This window comes from Pan troglodytes, chromosome 3 (assembly GCF_028858775.2).
Source record: "Pan troglodytes isolate AG18354 chromosome 3, NHGRI_mPanTro3-v2.0_pri, whole genome shotgun sequence".
NCBI classification, from domain to species: Eukaryota; Metazoa; Chordata; class Mammalia; order Primates; family Hominidae; genus Pan; species Pan troglodytes.
In genome coordinates this window covers 61,435,616-61,456,000 of record NC_072401.2, presented here as the reverse complement: position 1 = coordinate 61,456,000, position 20,385 = coordinate 61,435,616, and the positions used below count along the sequence as shown (strand labels likewise).

At 36.5% G+C, this 20,385-nt stretch overlaps 1 pseudogene; it reads right to left on the bottom strand.

Moving 5' to 3' along the window:
• The window catches only part of LOC741816 (UDP-glucuronosyltransferase 2B15-like), a 230,244-nt pseudogene extending 224,585 nt beyond the window's left edge, over positions 1-5,659 (bottom strand).
• Between the last annotated feature and the right edge of the window lie 14,726 nt (positions 5,660-20,385).

Sequence of the window (20,385 nt, the reverse complement as noted above, 5' to 3'; positions counted from 1 at the left end):
TTTTGAAATACGTCCCATCAATACCTAATTTATTGAGAGTTTTTAGCATGAAGGGTTGTTGAATTTTGTCAAAGGCTTTTTCTGCATCGATTAAGATAATCATGTGGTTTTTGTCTTTGGCTCTGTTTATATGCTGGATTACATTTATTGATTTGTGTATATTGAACCAGCCTTGCATCCCAGGGATGGAGCCCACTTGATCATGGTGGATAAGCTTTTTGATGTGCTGCTGGATTCGGTTTGCCAGTATTTTATTGAGGATTTTTGCATCAATGTTCATCAAGGATATTGGTCTAAAATTCTCTTTTTTGGTTGTGTCTCTGCCTGGCTTTGGTATCAGAATGATGCTGGCCTCATAAAATGAGTTAGGGAGGATTCCCTCTTTTTCTATTGATTGGAATAGTTTCAGAAGGAATGGTACCAGTTCCTCCTTGTACCTCTGATAGAATTCGGCTGTGAATCCATCTGGTCCTGGACTCTTTTTTGTTGGTAAGCTCTTGATTATTGCCACAATTTCAGATCCTGTTATTGGTCTATTCAGAGATTCAACTTCTTCCTGGTTTAGTCTTGGGAGAGTGTATGTGTCGAGGAATTTATCCATTTCTTCTAGATTTTCTAGTTTATTTGCGTAGAGGTGTTTGTAGTATTCTCTGATGGTAGTTTGTATTTCTGTGGGATCGGTGGTGATATCCCCTTTATCATTTTTTATTGCATCTATTTGATTCTTCTCTCTTTTTTTCTTTATTAGTCTTGCTAGCGGTCTATCAATTTTGTTGATCCTTTCAAAAAACCAGCTCCTGGATTCATTAATTTTTTGAAGGGTTTTTTGTGTCTCTATTTCCTTCAGTTCTGCTCTGATTTTAGTTATTTCTTGCCTTCTGCTAGCTTTTGAATGTGTTTGCTCTTGCTTTTCTAGTTCTTTTAATTGTGATGTTTGGGTGTCAATTTTGGATCTTTCCTGCTTTCTCTTGTGGGCATTTAGTGCTATAAATTTCCCTCTACACACTGCTTTGAATGCGTCCCAGAGATTCTGGTATGTTGTGTCTTTGTTCTCATTGGTTTCAAAGAACATCTTTATTTCTGCCTTCATTTTGTTATGTACCCAGTAGTCATTCAGGAGCAGGTTGTTCAGTTTCCATGTAGTTGAGCGGTTTTGAGTGAGATTCTTAATCCTGAGTTCTAGTTTGATTGAACTGTGGTCTGAGAGATAGTTTGTTATAATTTCTGTTCTTTTACATTTGCTGAGGAGAGCTTTACTTCCAAGTATGTGGTCAATTTTGGAATAGGTGTGGTGTGGTGCTGAAAAAAATGTATATTCTGTTGATTTGGGGTGGAGAGTTTTGTAGATGTCTATTAGGTCTGCTTGGTGCAGAGCTGAGTTCAATTCCTGGGTATCCTTGTTGACTTTCTGTCTCATTGATCTGTCTAATGTTGACAGTGGGGTGTTAAAGTCTCCCATTATTAATGTGTGGGAGTCTAAGTCTCTTTGTAGGTCACTTAGGACTTGCTTTATGAATCTGGGTGCTCCTGTATTGGGTGCATATATATTTAGGATAGTTAGCTCTTCTTGTTGAATTGATCCCTTTACCATTATGTAATGGCCTTCTTTGTCTCTTTTGATCTTTGTTGGCTTAAAATCTGTTTTATCAGAGACTAGGATTGCAACCCCTGCCTTTTTTTGTTTTCCATTTGCTTGGTAGATCTTCCTCCATCCTTTTATTTTGAGCCTATGTGTGTCTCTGCACGTGAGATGGGTTTCCTGAATATAACACACTGATGGGTCTTGACTTTTTATCCAATTTGCCAGTCTGTGTCTTTTAATTGGAGCATTTAGTCCATTTACATTTAAAGTTAATATTGTTATGTGTGAATTTGATCCTGTCATTATGATGTTAGCTGGTGATTTTGCTCGTTAGTTGATGCAGTTTCTTCCTAGTCTCGATGGTCTTTACATTTTGGCATGATTTTGCAGCGGCTGGTACCAGTTGTTCCTTTCCATGTTTAGCGTTTCCTTCAGGAGCTCTTTTAGGGCAGGCCTGGTGGTGACAAAATGTTTCAGTATTTGCTTGTCTGTAAAGTATTTTATTTCTCCTTCACTTATGAAATTTAGTTTGGCTGGATATGAAATTCTGGGTTGAAAATTCTTTTCTTTAAGAATGTTGAGTATTGGCCCCCACTCTCTCCTGGCTTGTATGGTTTCTGCCGAGAGAACCACTGTTAGTCTGATGGGCTTCCCTTTGAGGGTAAGCCGACCCTTCTCTCTGTCTGCCCTTAACATTTTTTCCTTCATTTCAACTTTGGTGAATCTGACAATTATGTGTCTTGGAGTTGCTCTTCTCGAGGAGTATCTTTGTGGCGTTCTCTGTATTTCCTGAATCTGAACATTGGCCTGCCTTGCTAGATTGGGGAAGTTCTCCTGGATAATATCCTGCAGAGTGTTTTCCAACTTGGTTCCATTCTCCCCATCACTTTCAGGTACACCAATCAGACGTAGATTTGGTCTTTTCACATAGTCCCATATTTCTTGGAGGCTTTGCTCATTTCTTTTTATTCTTTTTTCTCTAAACTTCCCTTCTCGCTTCATTTCATTCATTTCATCTTCCCTTTCTTCCAGTTGATCGCATCGGCTCCTGAGGCTTCTGCGTTCTTCACGTAGTTCTCGAGCCTTGATTTTCAGCTCCATCAGCTCCTTTAAGCACTTCTCTGTGTTGGTTATTCTAGTTATACATTCTTCTAAATTTTTTTCAAAGTTTTCAACTTCTTTGCCTTTGGTTTGAATGTCCTCCCATACCTCAGAGTAATTTGATCATCTGAAGCCTTCTTCTCTCAGCTCGTCAAAGTCATTCTCCATCCAGGTTTGTTCCGTTGCTGCTGAGGAACTATGTTCCTTTGGAGGAGGAGAGGCGCTCTGCTTTTTAGAGTTTCCAGTTTTTCTGTTCTGTTTTTTCCCCATCTTTGTGGTTTTATCTACTTTTGGTCTTTGATGATGGTGATGTACAGATGGGTTTTTGGTGTAGATGTCCTTTCTGTTTGTTAGTTTTCCTTCTAACAGACAGGACCCTCAGCTGCAGGTCTGTTGGAATACCCTACTGTGTGAGGTGTCAGTGTGCCCCTGCTGGGGGGTGCCTCCCAGTTAGGCTGCTTGGGGGTCAGGGGCCAGGGACCCACTTGAGGAGGCAGTCTGCCCATTCTCAGATCTCCAGCTGCGTGCTGGGAGAACCACTGCTCTCTTCAAAGCTGTCAGACAGGGACATTTAAGTCTGCAGAGGTTACTGCTGTCTTTTTGTCTGTGCCCTGCCCCCAGAGGTGGAGCCTACAGAGGCAGGCAGGCCTCCTTGAGCTGTGGTGGGCTCCACCCAGTTCGAGCTTCCAGGCTGCTTTGTTTACCTAAGCAAGCCTGGGCAATGGCGGGCGCCCCTCCCCCAGCCTCGTTGCCGCCTTGCAGTTTGATCTCAGACTGCTGTGCTAGCAATCAGCGAGACTCTGTGGGCGTAGGACCCTCCAAGCCATGTGCGGGATATAATCTCCTGGTGCGCCGTTTTTTAAGCCGGTTGGAAAAGCGCAGTATTCGGGTGGGAGTGACCCGATTTTCCAGGTGCGTCCCTCACCCCTTTCTTTGACTCGGAAAGGGAACTCCCTGACCCCTTGCGCTTCCCAAGTGAGGCAATGCCTCGCCCTGCTTTGGCTCACGCACGGTATGCGCACCCACTGACCTGTGCCCACTGTCTGGCACTCCCTAGTGAGATGAACCCGGTACCTCAGATGGAAATGCAGAAATCACCCGTCTTCTGCGTCGCTCACGCTGGGAGCTGTAGACCCGAGCAGTTCCTATTTGGCCATCTTCGGAAATTACATATTTAATGTAACATTAGTATATTCACAATCTCAAATAGTTATTAAAATAAGCCACTATGGACTTAAATATGCATTTGTTTCCTCTCTGAAACTGCAGTAGTAACCGATATACATTTAAACAGCTCTTGGAGCTCCAGGATGAATTCATCTTACTATACTCATAAAAACAGCTTTCTACGAAGTGCACAATCTCGTTTCCACAATTTATCAAGTCAGTCCCTTGATCCTTGGTTCACCAAGTGAACTGTGAGTTTTCTGAGAGTATGGCTGAAATCCTTGAATATACTACTGCTTCTAGTTCACGTTAAGATTTTAACAATATTAGCTTTAAAATACATACATTAAAAATGACAGCTAGTATATTTTCAGAATTTATTGAAACAGAGATATGTGCTCCCCCTTAACTTGGCCCATATTTTCCCTAATAAAGAGATGTAGTTTAATAAAGTATAGATTAAAAGCTTGAATGTTCACTTTCAACAAGATTTTAACTCACAAAGCAAATAATTTCTAAGTTGTTAGTGAATGATGTACAAACACTAGAAACCTAAAATTTTAGGTTTCTGTTTCTGAAATAGAGCCAGTATACCTCTCAACTGTGAAGGAATCCTTCTGTTTATAGAGAAAAATATTTTAATACCTAAATAAGAAAACTGAGGTACACAAAGAGAAACAACTTTCTCAAAGCTGCATTGATAGTTATGCTAGAAATATGTGTAGCTCCTCATCTAAATGTCTGCCTTCATCAAGTTGTTTATTGATATATGTATTGCCTTTTTTAAAGATGAAAAAAGTATAGTAAAATACGTATATAGTTGCTTAAAGAAATCATAAGTGCTTTACTTTGTAGTTTTTTTTTTAATTCCTGTAGTGTCCTATAGGAGTGATGACCAAAGGGTTCTAACTGAGCCTATAATATCAACATTTCTATAATATTTGTGAGATTGATAGATCATCTTACATTTGCCATTCATCATTTCATTTAAACAACACTATCCTCTTACATTGTATTTATATACGCTCACCTTCAAAGGCAAAAGGAAAGTTAGAACTTATTAACCATTGATTAGAAACATGACTTACCTAGAACTTCACTGTAAAACTTCTCCCACTTCTTGTATCAAACACTTGAAACCAAAAGTCAAAATAAAGCACATGTATTAGATTTTTAATCCTCTCCACGAATGTCATTTTATCACTTAATTCAGACAGAACAACAGGTATGTGGGAAGTGGGGAATAGAAGTCCTCCACTATACTTCTCACGTGTGTAGCCAGGAGACTGTCAACAAAGGACATGTATTTAACATGCCTTTAACATGCTCAGCTAGCAGTTCACCACAGGCACCAAGGGCATCTGCAAGAACGACATCAAACTTTGACTCTTGTAGTTTTGTCGTAATATTCTTGTTCAAAACTACATCTTTACAGAGATTATTAACACAGTCTGTAGATTCCCAAAAGAGTTCTTGTGCTTGTGAAAAATATGACCAAAATGCATCTTTTGGAAGATCGTATATCCATCTATTGATCAGTTTCACAACAAGACCCTCAAAATTATTTTTAATTAGAGATGTTGGATAAACTTCAAATTTAATAGCAGATGATTTACTAGGGTCTATAATAATGGAAGCCGAAGATGTCAACACAGTCATCTTGTGGCCTCTCCAAACAAGTTCATCCAGGATTGTCTTTATATTCATCCAATGGCTGTATTCTGTGGGCCACAGCAGCAACTTTCCACAACTCCCAGAGCTAAAGTAACAACTGAGTTGTATCAGGAGAATATTTGACACTGATTTCATAGTCCTCCTGGTGCAATGCAATGTTTCTTTTCAAATTGCTGTTTCTTTCTGTCTTTCTCATACTTACATCTGCAGATAAATCAATCAAGTGAAAGTATAACTGCTACAATTCAAAGTAGCAGTTACCATATAATTTCTAAATTACCATAGGAATTGTCTGTTACCATACAATTTCTAAATTACCATAGGAATTTCCAGATTGTTTTTCACAGTGGTTGCTTCCGTTTCCATTCTCACCAGCAATGTATAAGAATTTTAATTTCTTCCCAACATTGCCAACACTTGGGATTACATTTCGTTTGATTATAGCCAGTGTGAATGAAGTGATATCTCATTATGCTTTACCTTTCCTTGATATGAAATCATGTTGAGAATGTTTTGCCTAATTTTGATTGAATTATTTGTCTTCTTATGGACTTGTGTTTTTAATATATTTTTGATATAAGAACCTTATCACATATATGATTTCCTTGTATTTTTTTATTCTTTGGGCTGTCCTTTTACTTTCTTAATGGTGTTCATTGAAGCACAAAAGTATTGATTTTAATGAAGTCCAACTAATCAATTTTAATTTGGTTGCTTTTATTTTTGATTTTATATCTCACAAACCATTTCCAAGTTACAAAAATTAGTACCTGTTATTTATTATTAGAGTTTTATAGTTCTAGTGCTTACATTTAAGTTTTTGATCACCTATGAATTAGCTTTTGTAAGTGATTTGAGGTAGAGGGTCCCAACTTAATTATTTTGTTTACAGATAATCATTTTTCCCACTTATATTTGTTGAATAATCTATTCTTTCCCCTATTAAATCGTTTTGAAACTTTTGTCAAAAACTTTAAATGCATGGGTATATTTCTGTGTTCTAAAATCATTCCATTGATCTACATGTCTATCTGTAGGCCTGTATCACACTTTCTTGATTATCATATATTTATATTTGTCTTTAAAGGCAGGAAATGTAAGTTTTCCAGCTTTTTTTTATTTTAAATTGTTTCAGTTTTTTTTAAAATTTTTTTCTTCTTGTTTTTTTTTTTTTTTTTTAAGAGATAGAAGTCTTACTATATTGCCCAGGCTAGATTCAAATTTCTGGGCTCAAGCAATCCTCCCAACACAGCTTCTTGAGTAGCTGGAATTACAGGTGTGTTTCACTATACCTAGCTTCTTTTGGCTATTAGTATGTCTCTTGAATATGTACATAAATTTCAGGATCAGTTTGTCTGTTTATACAAAGAAGCAATCTGGGATTTTGATACGGATTGCATTGATTTGGTATATCAGTTTGGGGAGTAGAGTATGGTCATTATCACAATTTTAGGTCTTTCAATAAATGAAAATGAGATGCCTTTCTATTTATTTTGATGTTCTTATTTCCACAGTGTTTTGTAGATTTTGTTACAGTGGCTAGCTAGTCAGACACAAACAGGGCAGAAGAGGGCTCCCACACCCTACCAGGAAAGTCAGGTGACCATCAGTTAATGGCCAGGCAGTTGTCACACTGTCTAAAACAATAATTGGTTACAGCCAGCCAGGGAAAGGCAGATTTCTTATAGATAGAAAAAATCAAATCTGGTAATCAGCAGCTTCCTGATAAGATCTCAGCAGTTGGGAGAGTGGGTTCACACACACACATTAAGACGCCAAATGGTGGAGTACGACATTCCGGGGGCACCAGAAAAGGGAAGAATGCCTCAGGGGAGCATGCATATGACTCCAGTAAATATACTGTGCATGCTCATCTCCTAAGTGCTAGCAGGCCATCACACATGCCAGCAGGTCATTCTAAGGAAAGAATCAAGGAAAAGGGAAGCAGGACCCGGAAAGTATGCCAACATATAAAACCCTAAGTCAAAGGTCAAACACCACACTTTACCTTCAAAATGGCTACTTGTATCTATCCCAAGTGTACTTTCCTTTCTTTCCTGCTATAAAACTTTTTAATAAATTTTCACTTCTGTTCTGAAACTTGTCCTGGTCTCTTTTTCTGCCTTATGCCCCTCAGTCAAATTCATTCTTCTGAGGAGGCAATAATTCAGGTTGCTGCAGAACCATAAATACTTGCTGCAGTAACCACCGCTGGTAATAATGTCACAGTAAGAGTTGTACAATTTTTTGATAAACTTATTGCTAAGAATTATATTTTTTCATGGTATTATAGTGGTGACTGTGTAATCTTTATTTTAGTTTAAATTTCCATTGCAATTGTGTAGATTTTTTGTTTGTTTGTTTATTTACCTTGTATCCCCAAATCTTGTTTTATTAGTTTACTTGAATATTTTTTAGTGGATTTGTAAAAATTTTCTATTATAAGATCATGATATATGCCAATAGAGATAGTTTAACTTCTTTCTTTCTAATGTGGATTCCTTTTATTTCATTTTCTTTCCTATTTGTTGGCTGAAAGTTCTACTGCAATATTGAGTGAAAGTGAGAAGAGTCAATTTAGTGTGATGTTAGCTGTGTGTTTTTTTATAGATACTATTGATCAGTTTTAGAATGTTCCCCTTTACTTCTAGTTTAAGTGTTCTTATGATGAAGAATATTGAATTTCATTAAGTAAGTTTTTCTGCAGTTATCGAAATGATTATGCAGTTTTTTCCTTTATTCTAATGATATGATATATTAGTTGGCTTTTTCAGATGTTAACATAACTTTGCATTCCTGGAATAAAGTTCATTTGTTTATGGCATTTAAGCTTTTCATGTGTTCCTGAATTTTGTTTGCTAGTGTGAAAAGAAAGTAAAAATCTTGAGTCATTAAACTCACTATGTCAAAGAGAAAAGTTAATCTTGGGAAATGAAGCATGTAAAATTGGCTCCCATTTTGTTCCTAAACAGATAGCTGCAAAGATAGAAGGCCACATACCTCCCCAGATGGCCTCCTTCCCAATTTACTCACAAGGAAATTCACAAGGCCCTAAAACAGAGTTCTCTTGACTTTTACCCTGACAATATAAATTAACATTTTATATTCGCAGGTATATAAAAGACAGGAGTTGAAGCCATTGTGCGGTTTTTAGCATAAGGGCTTACTGAATGGTGGTTATGTTTTCTCCTCTTTTATTTTTTGGAGAATTAATTATTTTAAATACTTGATAGAAGTATAGAGCTTTTATATTTTCTACTCTACCATTTCCAGTTATTACCCAGCTATGTTTTTCTAAATAATATTTCATTGGAAGCCATCAGACACTGGGCTTTTCTTTTATGGGAGACTTTTTCGTACCGCTTCAATCTTGTTACTTGTTATTAGTTTGTTCAGGTTTTTTATTTCTTCATGGGTCTATTTTGGTCGGTTGTATGTGTCCAGGAATTTATTAATATCATCTAGGTTTTCCAAATTGTTGGTATATAGTTGTTCATAATATTCTGTAATAATTTGTGTTTCTGTAATCTCAGTTTTTATGTCTCCTCTTTCAATTCTGATTTTATTTAGTGGGTCTGTTCTCACTTTTTCTTACTTAGTCTAGCTAACAGTTTGTTGATTTTGTTTACTTTTACAGAGTTTACCTTATTGACTATGGCTGCTTTTGTACTACAATGGAAGAGTTGAGTAGGCACAGGAGTCCAAAGGGTTTGCAAATTCCAAAAATATTTACCATCTGAGGCTTTATAGAACCTATTCTGATCTCTGCTCTATAGTAAGCAGGTTCGTTTTTTCCTTTAACCTTTCTATATATTCAATGCAATTTTACTAAAACAGTATAGATTTTTAGTGAGTGAGCCAGATGGTTTACATTTAATTTTGTTAATAATGAGTTAATAAATTAATCTATTTGTATTTCCATTTTATTTAGAATAGGTGAATTTGTTTATTATGTGGAATGGTGCTTCTGTTTTGCCTTTTTTTTTGAGAAATCTCTAAACTGCTTTCCACAGTAGTTCAACTAATTTGCATTCCACCAACAGTGTATAAGCATTTCCTTTTCTCTGGATCCTCATCAGCATATGGTTTTTTTTTTTTTTTTTTTACTTTTTAATAATAGCTGTTATGACTAGTGTGAGATGGTCTCATTGTGATTTTGATTTGTATTTCTATGATGATTAGTGATGTTGAGCATTTTTGTCATATGTTTGTTGGTTCCTTGTATGTATGTCGTCTTTTGAGAAGTACCTGTTCACATCTTTTGCCCAGTTTTTCATGGGGTTACTTGATTTTTGCTTGTTGAATTATTCAAGTTTCTTATAGATTCTGGATATTAGACCTTTAACAGATGTGTAGTTTGCTAATATATTCTTCCATTCAATAGGTTGTTTGTTTATTCTCTTGATAGTCTGCTGTGCAGAAGCTCTTCAGTTTACATCTCACTTGTGAATTTTGAGTTTTGCTGCAATTGCTATTGAGGAGTTAGTTATAAATTCTTTCCCAAGGCTGATGTCTAGAATGGTATTTCCTAGATTTTCTTCAATTATTTTTATAGCTTTAGGTCTTATATTTAAACATTTAATCCATCATGGGTTAATTTTTGCATGGTGAAAAGTAGAGGTCCAGTTTCGTTCTTTTTCTTATGGCTAGCAAGCTATCCCACCATCATTTATTGAATAGGGAGTCCTTTTCTCCTTTGCTTATTTTTGTTGACTTAGTGATGGATGACTATAGGTCTGTTGCTGTATTTCTGGGCTCTGTATTCTGTTTCATTGATTTATGTGTCTGTTTTTGTAACAGAACCATGCTGTTTTGGTATCTGCAGCCTTATAACATAGTTTGAAGTTGGGTAATGTGATGCCTCTGGCTTTGTTCTCTTTGCTCAGGCATGCTTCAGCTATTTGGACTAACTTTTGGTTTTATGGAAATTTTTGAATATTTTTTTCTAATTCTGTGAATAATGACATTGGCATTTTAATAGGAATAGTATTTAATGTATAGATGGCTTTGGTTAGGATGGTTATTTTAATGATACTGATTCTTCCAACCTTGAGCATAAAATGTTCTACCATTTGTTTGAGTCATCTATGATTTATTTCAGCAGTGCTTTGTAGTTCTTGTAGAAATCTTTTGTCTCCTTGGTTAGATGTATTTTTAAGTGTATTTTGTTTGTGTGACTGGTGTAAATGTGATTTTGTTCTTGATTTGATTCTCAGCCTGAATTCTTATTGGTGTATAGAAATGGTATTGATTTTTGTACATTGATTTTGCATCTTGAAACCTTACTGAAGTCATTTTTCAGTTCTAGCAGCCTTTAGGCAGTCTTCAGGATTTTCTAGGTATAGAATCATATCATCAGGAAAGAGAGATACCTTCAATTCTTTTCCTATTTGGATGCCTTTTATAGCTTTCTCTTGCCTCAGTGCTCGATTAGTACATTATTGAAATAGAAAGTGCTGTTATTTTAATCATTTATATTTGAAACATAAAATTTAAAAAATGTATTAGCCTATGTTAAGTCCAAATTCATTGCGGAAATGTACTCATCCACTTAATAATAATAATAGTTGTAGCAAATTGAATATTACTATATACAGCAATTACTTACAGCAACTCTTTTAGCCTCAGCAATGCTATTAAGTAGGTAGTGCCATTGCCTCATCTCCATTTCACTGAAGGAGAATGTGAGGCATAGACCTGATAAGTAATTTGCTTAACCATAAGTGATTCTGTAATGGTTTTGCAAAGATGATAGAGGTTATCTGGATTCAGAGTGCAAGCTCTTACCCACCATCCTATGCTGACTACTCTTTCTGGGTTACAGGTAGTTACAAAATGTAACATAGAATCACATTTTTTTGTACGCATATATTAATTATAATATTATTACAGGTGTATGATTCAAATATGTAAAAATATTTTTCTGGTTGTCTATCACTGCTTAACCAACTGCTCTCAAATGAAGGTGCTTAGAACAGCAACATTTTATCATCACCTGTTTTAATTCTAGGTTGTTGGCCAGGCTCAATTAGGTGTTTATGGCACAGCATTTCTCAACTGGTTACTGTCCTAAGGTAGCTTAGGCTAATCATCTGAAGGTTAATCACTCACATATCTGGTAATTAGCATTAAAAGTCTCAAGCTACTGGAGTGCTGGACCAATTGTGACTTCTTAGCCATACATATGTATTTCTACACCAAATGGTATATTTCTCCTGGGGACTGTGGATATGGCACAGGGCTCCAAAGTGAGTGGAGAGACCGAGAGAAAGGAAAAAAAAATGACAGAAACACAGAGAAAAGGACAGAAAGACAGACAGAGAAAATGTATTCACAATTTTTTTGAGCTTTGGAAGTTAAGCTCCGCACTTCCACTATATTCTCTTTTTTAAGACAGCCACAAAGTTTGCTAAATTTCACAGGAAGGGTATATGACTTGATTAGAGGATTGCCAATGCATTTGTAATCACATCCCAAAATTACTGCAAATATAACCTTAAAAATTAGAAGAAATCACTAAATTACTATAGAATTCATAAAATGTTGACATAAGACAGTAAAATTTAAAAAATTTTTGTGTTTAAATTTTAACCATGATTAAAAATTTTAATTCACATTCTAATATATTTATTCATAAATATTTAAAATATCAAGTAGGTGTCCAAAAACAGTCTGTAAATTTATCAGATAGAGAGTACCAGATTCCTGGTCAATTTAAGTTTTCTAAATGGCACTAATAGATTGATAATATTATATTAAAACCTAAGAACATGCTATCTCAAATCAATGTTTATTTCACTAATGAATTTTTAAAACTATATAATTAAATATAAAAACAAATTTGTGCAAGGTTAGTGAATGAAGCATGTAGAATCAAAATTAAAAGTAGAATCCTCTATGTTTATACAGATTTACAGATTCTTAATTTTATTTCAAAGAAGTATACTCATTTTTTTCTGGAACTTGTTTTTCATTTAGCAATGTGATGTGGAGAACATTCCCTGATATTGTCTGTAATATGCCTGTTCTCTGTAATTGTTTCATACCTTCTACTTTTTGTGGGAGGTATGTATGTTCACTGACTGATAGCCATGTAAGTGATGGAGGGAACAACATGTACATACACGCACTCAGGTGCAAGTGTATCTGGATAGCAGATGACTAGACGTAGAATTGCAGAGTCAAACTCTAAGTATAATTTTTTTTGTAAGGGTTATTTCACTTTATACTCTCTCACAAACTCTTTTCTCAGGTTCTTATGTTTGATCAATCTTCTGTGGGAAAATAATTCATTGACTTTTTATGGCTACATAGTAATCCATGGTGTACACATACTGCACTTTCCTTATTCAGTCTATCATTGATGGACATTTAGGTTGATTTCATGTCTTTGCTATTGTGAATAGTGTTGTAATCAACATATATGTGCATGTGTCTTTATAATAGAATGATTATATTCCTTTGGGTGTATACCCAGTAATGGGATTGCTGGGTCAAATGGTATTTCTGTCATTAGGTCTTGGAACAGACAACCAAATGCTGCATGTTCTCACTTACAAGTGGAAGCTAAATAATGAGAACACATGGAACACATGAACAACACACACTGGGGCCTATTGGAGGGTAGAAGGTGGGAGAGGGAGAGGATCAAGAAAAATAAGTAGTGGGTTCTGGGCTTAATACCTGGGTGATGACACATATTTGTCTATGTAACAAACTTGCACATGTACCCCTGAACTTAAAAGTTAAAAAAGTTCATTGACTTAACATTATTGACTTAATAAATTATAATGTCCAATTTTCGAGTACAAGTAGCTTTTGTCATCTTTTTTATTTGATTCGCCATTTTTACTTCTGTGAATTGTCAATTCATATCCTTCATCTATTTTCATATTGGTCTGTTTGTCTTTTTGGATGGTGATATATAATAGCTCTCATTGTACAAGGGATACCATTCCTTTATCTACGTATTGCAGGATAGGCTTGATGTAAATTACTTTAGGTTGGTATGCATGATGTAACAATATTATCTGCTATGACACTATATTTATTCAATATTTCTTAAAAATGTTTCATTTATCTGGATACATTTTATAAAAATTCTGCTGCAATCTCTTCCAATAATTCCCTTAGCATCAAATTTTTAATTTATTTTTAGAATACATTCATGCCATAGGTCATAGAGTGGTTGTTGTGAGACTTGGATGATGGTCTTCTTGCCAATAAAGACACAAAGGTTTTTGTTAACCCATACTACTTTGATCACAAAGTGTTTCCTTGATGTGTAGCTTTTAGGAGGGCCTTGAGAATTCCTGAGATTTTATTATTTGCCATTTTTTTGGTAATTTTTGTGTTCTTGATATTATTGCTGATTATGATTAGTTGCAATATGTTTACATTAAAAATGATTATCTTATTTTTAGTCATGCTAAATGACTTATGTTTTCATATTAGTGTTATGGGATAAATAGAGCTACAGGCTTCTGTGGAAAGAGAGAAACATGAGACATCCTTATATAAAATAGGGTTATATAGAATAATGATCACTTTTAACTGTCTTCTACAAACACATTCAGTTTCACAAACATCTGTAAGGTAGCTCAATAATTCTGTGCCTTGTTTTGGAAGAAGTGAACACATATATACATGTACAGTTGTGATAATCAAAATCGGTACCCCTTAAAGTGCTGGTTCTATATTATCACAACCTACAATTCAGACATTTAATCCACTATTAACATTTAAAAATGACCATGAAAGCAACCAGTTCACACTTTAGAAAAGTTCATGGGGAAAAGACAATTAGCTTGTGAACAAAGGTTTTCCCAAATAGTTAAATTTTGTAGTATTTGTCAGGTAGGAGTCATTCTATCTCTAATTTGTCATATACTGTGCTTTTGATCCTTGAACAACATGGAGGTTTGAACTGAACCTCTGATTATATGCAGATTTTCTTTTGCCTCTGCCAGCCTGAGATAACAAGGCCAACTTCTCTTTCTCTTCCTCCTTTGCCTACTTAATGTGACTACATGAAGAAGAAAACCTTTGTGATGATCCACTTCCACTTAATAAATAGTAAACATATTTAACCTTCCTTCTGATTTTCTTAATAACATTTTCTTTTGTCTATCTTACTTTATTGTAAAACTATGGTATACAATACATATAGCATGCACAATATGTGTTAATTTACTGTTTATGTTTTTGGTAAGGCTTCTGGCCAACAGTAAACTATCTGTAGTTAAATTTTGTGGAGTCAAAAGTTATAAATGGCTTTTTGACGGTGTGATAGGAGAGATTTGCCCCTAGGTCCACTGCTGCTCACAGGTCAACTTTACTGCAAAATGATTTAAGTTGGCAGAAGCCAAATGCACTGCCATATTTTTTTAGAAAAGAGGTGATGTTGTAGCCGGATGCACATTAAGGACTAGCAGCATTACTTGTCTCCAAACCACAGAGGAATATGGTGGTCCCAGATTTTAAGTTTTGTTCCTCAACTCCATGTATCTGAGTCCCATTATTTTGCTCTTCAGGCCCTAAATGTGGCATAAAGTGTAGTAGAGGTGGATAGTGTGGTCTCCTGTGCATCACTGTTGTTTTGCGATGAAATTCTCAATGTGGTCAGCTGCTGCTGCTGCAGAAGTCGATTTTCTTCAAACACTGCCAAGAACATCTGACTTACATAGCATATTTTGATTTGATATTTATTCAAACTGAGCCTGCTTTTTTTCTTTTTACAAGCTCTCTGAAACTGTTAAAAGTCTTCACTTTATAAACTATGTAGTTACCATGATCTTTATACTGTTGGTAAAGCAATGATTCACTTTCCCCGTGTCTTTCACCTCAGTTCTTTTCTCCCCTGTGTGAATTGTATCCATTTTGATCAAAGTGATTTTACTGAATACCAGGAGCTATCACCTCTCAAGTGTTGTTGGCAAGGAGACTGTTTTTGCCAGTTATCAGTGAGTTATTAAATTCCAAAGTCCCATTTTGAGGGTCTGCTTTTTAGTGCCACTTGCCCAAGCTGTCATAGTCTATTTCTCTCAGAAAGCAAAGCCTGAGATAAAAATTAGTGTGCAATAACTAATTTGAGAAATGTTCTTAGGGTACAGGAGTAGGGGACAGGAAAGGGTGAAACAAGAAGGGAGAAAAGTCAGTACAAGAATGTGTTACCAAGCTAATCATCACCGTGACTGTTGGGACTTAAGCTCATGCGGACCCAGTAGGAAGCTGTGTGGATGTAAGGCGTGATCATTAACCATCACTTTCTATTGTTCACACTGCCAGGTTATGCATATGTGAGTGAGGGCTAGCTGAGTTTCTTTAACGGTTCCATGAAGAGATGTTAAAGAAGACTGGTGCAGAAAATGAGAGACCTGTCCTATCAGAAGATGACTTTACAAAGCTCCTTGACACAGCAAAGGCTAGAGAAAAAAAAATTAGCTGAAAAATATGAGGTGCAACCTAATTAGATCAAATGTATTAGAGCTTTCTTTTTTCTTTTGTTTCATTTTCACAGTATATTACATTTCATATGATTAAATACTGTAAATTTTCTGTTTTCTGATAAAGTTATGTCTGTGATACAGGAACTAGAAAGAAATTATTCAGGCAGATAGTGAGGGTGAGAGTCCTCGGTAAGGTTTTGTTTTAATAAAAAGCAGCTCTGCAAATCATTTCCTTGCTAACAAAAAGCAGCTTGAAAAATCAAGCTTCAAACATAGAGAAACAAGCTAAAAGCTTGCATAGGTAGGGAAAAGAAAGAGAGATCAGACTGTTACTGTGTCTATGTAGAAAGGGAAGACATAAGAGACTCCATTTTGAAAAAGACCTGTACTTTAAACAATTGCTTTGCTGAGATGTTGTTAATTTGTAGCTTTGCCCCAGCCACTTTGCCCCAGCCACTTTGACCCAACCTGGAGCTCACAAAAACATGTGTTGTATGAAATCAAGGTTTAAGGGATCTAGGACTGTGCAGGACATGCCTTGTTAACAAAATGTTTACAGGCAGTATACTTGGTAAAAGTCATCACCATTCTCTAGTCTCAATAAACCAGGGGCACAATGCACTGTGGAAAGCCGCAGGGACCTCTGCCCTTGAAAGCTGGGTATTGTCCAAGGTTTCTCTCCATGTGATAGTCTGAAATATGGCCTCATGGGATGAGAAAGACCTGGCCGTCCCCCAGCCTGACACCCGTAAAGGGTCTGTGCTGAGGTGGAGTAGTAAAAGAGGAAAGCCTCTTGCAGTCGAGATAGAGGAAGGCCACTATCTCCTGCCAGCCCCTGGGAACTGAATGTCTCAGTATAAAACCCGATTGTACATTTGTTCAATTCCGAGATGAGAGAAAAAAAACCGCCCTATGGTGGGAGGTGAGACATGTTTGCAGCAATGCTGCCTTGTTATTTTTTACTCCACTGAGATGTTTGGGTGGAGAGAAACATAAATCTGGCTTACGTGCACGTCCAGTCATAGTACCTTCCCTTGAACTTAATTATGACATAGATTCTATTGCTTACATGTTTGTTGCTGACCTTCTCCTTATTATCACCCTGCTCTCCTACTACATTCCTTCCTGCTGAAATAATGAAGATAATAATCAATAAAAACTGAGGGAACTCAGAGACCGGTGCTGGTGCAGATCCTTGGTATGCTGAGTGCTGGTCCACTGGGCCCACTGTTGTTTCTCTATATTTTGTCTCTGTGTCTCATTTCTCTTTCTCAGTCTCTCGTCCCACCTGACTAGAAATACCCACAGGTGTGGAGGGTCAGGCCACCCCTTCACTTGCTAACAAAAAGCAGCCTGAAAAATCAAGCTTCAAACATAGATAAACAAGCTAAAAGCTTGCATAGGTAAATGCTGGCAACTGTGCCAATAATTCCTCAAGGATCTAGAACTAGAAATACCATTTGACACAGCAATCCCATTACTGGATATATACCCAAAGGATTCTAAATCATTCTACTATAAAGACACATGCACACATATGTTTGTTGCAGCACTATTCACAATAGCAAAGACTTGGAGCCAACCCAAATGTCCATCAATAATAGACTGGATAAAGAAAACGTGGCACATATACACCATGGAATACTATGCATCCATAAAAAAGATGAGTTCATGTCCTTTGCAGGGACATGGATGAAGCTGGAAACCATCATTTTCAGCAAACTAACACAAGAACAGAAAAACAAACACCAATTGTTCCCACTCATAAGTGGGAGTTGAACAATGAGATCACATAGACACAGGGAGGGGAACATCACACACTGGGGCCCATTGGGGTGTGGGGGACTAGGGGAGGGATGCATTAGGAGAAATATCTAATGGAGGTGATGGGTTGATGGTTGCAGCAAACCACTGTGGCACATGTATGCCTATGTAACAAAACTGCATATTCTGCACATGTACCCCAGAACTTAAAGTATAATTAAAAAAAAAAAAAAAGAAAGAAAAGGTATGGGATACCTTGAAGCCAGGTATATTCAACAGGGAGGTTCCCTCTTTCCTTTCTTTTGTCAACCACACGTGCAATAAAGAAGCAGGCAACATGGCACTGGACAGGTAGAGAAAGCATATGCATAATAGAAGATTAGGGTGGGGCAGCAAGCTTCTTCTTACACTATGTAAATGGCACCCCTGGTTCCACCAATCCTTTGGGCCCTATATAAATCAGACACTGCTTCCTCAAGCTTGTCTATAAAACCCTGTGCATTTCACCATGGAACTAGAAGATCTATTTGGGATCACCTTTCTGCAGGAAAGAGAGCTATTCTCTTTTCTCTTTCTTTCCCCTATTAAACCTCCATTCTTAAACTCACTTCTCGTGTGTCCGTGTTTTCAGTTTCCCTGGAGTGAGATGATGAGTCTTGGGTATTTACCCCAGACAATGATGCTGCTTAACCTGTTACTTTTATTTATTCTTACTTTAAAAATTTTTATTTATTTTTTATTTATTTTACTTAAATTCTGTGATACATGTACAGAACGTGCAGGTTTGTTACGTAGGTATTCACGTGCCATTGTGGTTTGCTGCACCCATCGACCCATCATCTAGGTTTTAAGCCCTGCATGCATTAGGTATTTGTTCTAATGCTCTCTGTCTCCTTGTCCCAGACCCCCTGACAGGCTCCAGTGTGTGATGTTCCCCTCTGTGTCTATGTGTTCTCATTGTTCAACTCCCATTTATAAGTGAGAACATGCAGCATTTGGTTTTCTGTTCCTTTGTTAGTTTGCTGAGAATGATGGTTTCTATCCACATCCCTGCAAAGGACATGAACTCATGCTTTTTTATGGCTGCATAGTATTCCATGGTGTATATGTACACATTTTCTTTATTCGGCCTATCATTGATAGGCATTTGGGTTGTTTCCAAGTCTTTGCTATTGTAAATAGTGCTGCAATAAACATACGTGTGCATGTCTCTTTATAGTAGAATGATTTGTAATCCTTTGGGTATATACCCAGTAATGGGATTGCTGGGTGAAATCGTATTTCTGCTTCTAGATCTTTGAGCAATTGCCACAATGTCTTCCACAATGGTTGAACTAATTTGCACTGCCATCAACAGTGTAAAAGTGATCCTATTTCTCCAAATCCTCTCCAGCATCTGTTGTTTCTTGACTTTTTAATGATTGTCATTCTAATTGGCATGAGAAGGTATCTTATTGTGGATTTAATTTGTATTTCTCTAATGACCAGTGATGATGAGCTTTTTTTCATATGTTTGTTGGCCATGTAAATGTCTTCTTTTGAGAAGTGTCTGTTTATAGCCTTTGTGATGGTGTTGTTTGTTTTTGTCTTGTAAATTTGTTTAAGTTCCTCGTAGACTCTAGATATTAGACCGTTGTCAGAGGGATAGATTGCAAAAATGTTTGCTGATTCTGTAGGTTGCCTGTTCCCTCTGATGATAGTTTATTTTGCTGTGCAGAAGCTCTTTAGTTTAATTAGATCTCATTTGTCAATTTTGGCTTTTGCTGCAATTGCTTTTGGTGTTTTAGTCATGAAGTCTTTGCCCATGCCTATGTCTTGAATGGTATTGCCTAGGTTTTCTTCTAGTGTTCTTATGGTTTGGGGTTTTACATTTAAGTCTTTAATCCATCTTGAGTTAATTTTTGTATAAGGTGTAAGAAAGGGGACCAGTTTTTGTTTTCTGCATATGGCTAGCAAGTTTTCCCAGTATCATTTATTAAATAGGGAATCCTTTTCCCATTGCTTGTTTTTGTCAGGTTTGTCAAAGATCAGATGGTTGTAGATGTATGGTGTTATTTCTGAAGCCTCTGTTCTGTTCCATTGGTCTATATATCTGTCTTGGTACCAGTACCATGCTGTTTTGGTTACTGTAGCTTCATAGTATAGTTTGAAGTCAGGTAGAGTGATGCCTCCAGTTTTTTTTTTTTTTTTTTTTTTTTTGCTTAGGGTTGTCTTGGCTATACAAGCTCTTTTTTGTTCCATATAAAATGCAAAGTAGTTTTTTCTAGTTCTGAGAAGAAAGTCAATGGTAGCTTGATTTGAATATCATTGAATCTATAAATTACTCTAAGCACTGTGGCCATTTTCATGATATTGATTCTTCCTAGCCGTGAGTATGGAATGCTTTTTCATTTGTTTGTGTCCTCTCTTATTTCCTTGAGCAGTGGTTTGTAGTTCTCCTTGAAGAAATCCTTCATGACTGTTTTTAGGAGTATTCCTAGGTATTTTATTCTCTTTGTAGTGCTTGTGAATGGGAGTTCACTCATGATTTGACTCTCAGTTTGTCTATTATCAGTGTATAAGAATGCTTGTGATTTTTGCCCATTGATTTTGTATTCGGAGACTTTGCTGAAGTTGCTTACCAGCTTAAGGAGTTTTTGGGCTGAGATG